This window comes from Penaeus japonicus, unplaced genomic scaffold (assembly GCF_977035675.1).
Source record: "Penaeus japonicus unplaced genomic scaffold, GWHDUDI00000001_assembly GWHDUDI00000043, whole genome shotgun sequence".
Classification (NCBI taxonomy): Eukaryota; Metazoa; Arthropoda; class Malacostraca; order Decapoda; family Penaeidae; genus Penaeus; species Penaeus japonicus.
The window spans coordinates 1,846,283-1,851,554 of record NW_028234445.1 but is presented as its reverse complement, the minus strand read 5'-3'; the positions used below and the strand labels follow the sequence as shown (position 1 = coordinate 1,851,554).

The 5,272-nt window shown below is 32.5% G+C and overlaps 2 protein-coding genes and 1 long non-coding RNA gene across 3 annotated transcripts in view; 1 reads left to right on the top strand and 2 right to left on the bottom strand.

Annotated features, from left to right (window-relative positions):
* The window catches only part of LOC122246354 (uncharacterized), a 1,434,769-nt gene that overhangs the window by 383,386 nt on the left and 1,046,111 nt on the right, over window positions 1-5,272 (bottom strand). The window lies entirely within an intron of this gene.
* LOC122263496 (uncharacterized) overlaps window positions 1-5,272 on the top strand; it is a 1,386,165-nt gene that overhangs the window by 606,445 nt on the left and 774,448 nt on the right. The window lies entirely within an intron of this gene.
* LOC147466573 (uncharacterized) overlaps window positions 1-5,272 on the bottom strand; it is a 277,312-nt gene that overhangs the window by 215,458 nt on the left and 56,582 nt on the right. The gene's annotated exons all lie outside the window — the stretch shown is intronic.

Below are 5,272 nucleotides of genomic sequence, written 5' to 3'. Positions count from 1 at the left end.
CATTTCTATCATATCATCGCTATCATGACTAAGTTCTTTATTGCAATGGGTCTTCGTAAATCGTAAATTAATAAAACAATCAATCTTCAAATTACAATACTACTAAATTATTCATAGTCCGTAATTTATAATATATATATATATATTTTCTTTTTTTTGATAAAATGATTATCAAACGTTCATTTTCATTAAATATTTCCTTCTTTCAATATACAATTTGTTTACCTTTCATTTCTATGCTTTTCTAATGTTACTTTTCTAGTAATCTTTCTTTTATTTGCACTCCAAACCTTATATTTTTTAATAATAATCAGATATGCATTACTATTCCATGCCCTTATCCCTTATCACCTTAATCATTTTTAACCATCTAGTTCATTTTCACTCGCATTCCACCATTCTTCACTGTCATTCTCATCACTCACATTACACTTGTCTATTCTCACTCAATTCACCATTCTATGTTTATTCGCATCACATTCACCTTCTCATTGTCATCCTCACTTCCTCTCACGCTCATTATACAAAAAGACGTCTAACAGAAGCATCTTTCCTCAGGTTGGACTCCCTCTTACACTGTGCTTCAGAAGGAGAAACGGCCAAGAGGGCGTTGCAGGACGCTACCTCGTAGAGGGGCGAGAACAATTAAGAATGTGAACGCCTAATGGCTAATGATGTTGGTAAGTCGGATTGGAAAGCGATTGTGACTTCCTTTTAAGGGCGCAGAAAAGAATTTTGCTTTTGTTTCTCCTTTTTCATTTTGTCTTTGATGGAAATTTATTATGATATCATATTCTTGATTATAAGGATATTCTTTATCATCAGGTTTTCGTATTTCTTCATCATTCATTATTCTTTATCTATTTATTCCATTCCTATGTTTTAGTTATTTATTGGAGTTATTTGTAATGTCACTTATTATTAATATATTTATCATATGTATTTCAAATGTTATGTTTTTATCATAAAATATTCAATTATCATATACTACTATATATATTATTTATTTCATAGTTTACATTTGTTTAGTATTTCAAGAATTATTGTGAGATGTATGTAATTGTCACTTTTCATCATTCACCTTTTTTCTTCTCTTTTACTCTTTTCATTTTTGATATCATTATCCCCTACAAACATTGTACTTCTAATTTTTTCATATATATGATTTTTTATGATATCATTGTCCCTGTTGTTATTATTTATTGTTGTAGTTAGGTGAGTTATCATTTATTTTATTAATTCCTATTACTCCTTTTTCTATTTAAATTTATTAATCAATATGTAATCCTTCCTCTTGTCATTATGATAATTTGCTGCTGATCCTGTTTGTTCTTGTTCTCTGTTGTTTGAGGTGAGTGTGAGATGTCATCTCCTTTATGCGTGAATATTAACGAAGTTTGGCTTTGTCAATGTATTAGAATAATTGATGTGGGGATCAGAGAAACACAGCTATGGTATAAGCGTGTATATTCTTGTGGGATAAGATGAATAATCTCCCTGGAGTAGAAAGAAGTGGTTGATTTACATTACACTTTGTAATATTGCTCGTCGTGTAGGGATGGCGCATATTGATATAAAGAAACATTCATTCGGGGTGGTAACTAAATTATTAACATGAGGTATTCTTTGTGTATTTATTTAATTACTAAACAGTAGAACGAACAACGTAAATTCTAAGATCCCTTTTATTCTATCCAAATCTTTAATTATTCTAACTTTCGTACATGCTTTTTCTTGTAGTTGTGAGGTCTTTATCACTCATAGATTAATACAGTGTCGGATAATCATGATGGTAATTGACAATGAGGATAACACGATGAGCATCCTTGTACTTCCTTCTTGACAAACACCAAGTCACTGCTTCACAGTTGCTTGCAACAATCAATGGTTATGCAGGTGCTGGTTCAGTTAAGAGATGCCAACTTAAGCATTCGTTTTACAAAATACCTCTTCTCGCAACTTAAGTTTATGTTTGCTAAGTACAAAGGTAACATATCCAATGAAATATACACTATTATAAGTTCATATACAAAAGAATAATTACTATTTTGTTTTGATAATCATACTGATAATGATATTAAAATAATAAACCATTAATTAAATGATGATAATGACTAAAGAATAAGGACATAACATTATTCTGATTCTGTAAAAAACATTAATAGATAACGATAACAACATTATTATTATCAATTAAGATCAAAATAGTTAGATTGACATTACCACAAATTTTTAAATTATTCTCTATGATGATAGCATAATTTCTTTCATTCAAATAAATATGATGTTAATGGTAATCGTAACTCCAACATTTATTTTCCTTCTATCATTTGACATCCGATTATGCATTAATATTTATATATGATCATAATCATTATCAAATCATGCTGATCTCATTCTATGTAAAAGAGCCTTCTCTCCATGTATCTTATCATTTCACTCATTTTATCTCATTCATTTTCCATCCTTTCATTTCATTTATTAGTCATTTTGCTTTATTCATAATGGTTAACATTTCCTGTATGTATTAATCATAAATCATTTTCATTGGCATTATTATCATTAATATAAGAACATTACGATTTATCCACAACCACCACCACCCTAATGTTTGCCATGTATATTAACATTGACAAATTTCATTCCCACACTCAGTTCCGTCTCATTTTGATTCTCATTAACATCATCACCCACAGTTTTTAATTTTAATTTTGTCCTCGCAAGTCTCAGATCCATTCGTCATAAGCTCTCTTTCCTACTCTTGTGTCACTCCCATACTTTCTAGTATAATTCTCCTTATCCTAGTATCTTTGTTACTATGTTTTTATATTCTTATAATTCTCCTTCTCCTACTCATTTGTTTTCTCTATATTTTCTGTATAATTCTCCTTCTCCTTAATCTTTATCACTCTATACTCTCTTCTGGAATATTTCTACCTTCTCCTTACTCTTTGTAACTATAATCTGTAATAATTCCCTTCTACCTATATTCTTTGTCCACTTTACGATTCTCTTTATAATTCTTCTATCTTTGTCACTTCATTTTCTGATACAATTCTCCTTCACCCACACTTCATCAGATTTATTTCTCTTTTCATTATCCCTCTCAGTTCTCTACTTTCCCTTTCATCTTCATGCTCATCATCCATTATCATTATGTTCCATTAATGGGATTGTCCTACCTCATTACTTCTACCATTGTTTTATATTAACACTTGTTATTTTTTACCTTAATTTGTATACATATCTTGGTTATTTTCATTATTATTTTTAGAGATATTATATTGTTTTGTGTAACTAACCTTTATTATGCTGTAATATTATCATCCTCTTAAGTTATTCTCAATTATCTTTACATTTTATCAACTAACTTCTATCAATATTTTGTTATGTATGAATATATATATATATATATATATATATATATATATATATATATATATATATGTGTGTGTGTGTGTGTGTGTGTGTGTGTGTGTGTGTGTATATATGTGTGTGTGTGTGTGTGTGTGTGTGTGTGTGTGTGTATTGTCGTCATCAATATTATTGTCATATTTCATCATCATATATATATCTTGATTTATATAATATATTCTTAAATATATATCATATCTTTATCATTATATATTCACATCTCACTTATTTCTGAACAAATTTGAATAAAAATGAAAATAAGAAAATTAAACAAGTGTTTCACTGAAGAGCAACATTTAAACATTGACAAGTTCTACAGTCAAGTTTACCTTCAGGAGAGACAGCAATGCACAAGGCAGCTTGGAAGGGACACACGGCAGTGCTGGAAGTCCTTCGGGAGGGCGGGGCCAACGTGGACGCTGCAGATTTTGAAGGCGACACGCCCCTCCACAAAGCAGCTTCACAAAGGCATCTCCTCGCTATATTCACGTTGATGAAATTTGGGGCTTCCACGTACAAGAAGAATAAGACTGGAAGGACTCCGCAGGACTTGATGCCGAGATCTTCCTCCACAGAGAGCCGTGGCATGGAACTTTTCCAAAGCGTGTCCATGGTAAGAGATTGTATTGGTCAGACTGTGGTCCTTCCTCTGTCACCATTGGTTTTCAAAGTTGTGCATCATGGGCAGTGCCATGGTTGCTGAGTGGCACTGTAACTAAATCACAAAAGGATTCTAAATTTTGATTTTTGTTTATATAATTGGACCTAAGATGCTAATGCATTTATCTGTTGAATATTGATTACTTTCAGACACACGTGATGCAGAAGTGGGTAGCAACCGAGAAGGAAAGGATCAGATTGCAAAGAGAAATCCAAGTGCTGAAGGTGAGTTTTCATAGAGAAAAGGTATCAAAAAACAGAAATCAAAAGGATAATGAAACGATGGGGAATGATCAGTGGAATGACAGAAAATATAGCTACCATTTATAATCAAACGAAAACCTTTCTAAAATCCATTATGAATTTTCCTTCTTTTGTTGTGGACTGGAGATGTGCAGAAAGCAGGATAGTCAGACAGACAGGCAGACATTTATAGATGAGGAGAGACCGGGTGAACTAGGGAAGTATTTAGGATGAAATTCAAAGCAAAATATAAGGGTTTTGATGACGGCTAATCTTTTATAAGTATTTGATCCGCTTGATTCTTTTACGACTCCAATCTCCTTATCTCGTGGTTCTCAGCTTTCCCTCCATCCATCAACAATGTCAGGAAGGAAATGACTTGTTATCATGTTAGAGGCAATAATGATATGCTTGCCACTCCCTTCTCTAGAAACAACATGAGCAGAAAGAACGAGAGATTAGTTAGATGATGAACAAGTAAATAGATAGATAGATAGAGAGATAGAGAGAGAAAGAGAAAGTTCATTTCATTTGTCTTTTTGAGCACTTATGATACCTATTCCTACCTTATACAGAAGCAGCATGAGCAGGAAGAGCAAGAAATTAGTTAGATAATGAACAAGTAGACAGAGAGAGAGAGAGAGGTAATGTTAGAGAGAAAGTTCATTTCCTTTGTCTTTTTGAACACTTATGATACTTTTTCCTTACTCATCCAGAAGCAGCATGAGCAGAGAGAGCGAGAGATCAGTGTGAAAAGTAGCGAGACAGTGAATCTACAGAAGGAGACCAGAGACCTGAAGGAAGACCTGAAGAAGAAGGAAGAGGAGATTGTATTACTCAAGGTATGCACAGGAGAGAGCGAGGAAGAAGGACGAAATGACAGAGAGAAAGGAGGAGAGGAAAGGGACAGATATAGAACAATGGTTAAGAAAGAGGAGAGTTAGTGTGAGATAGC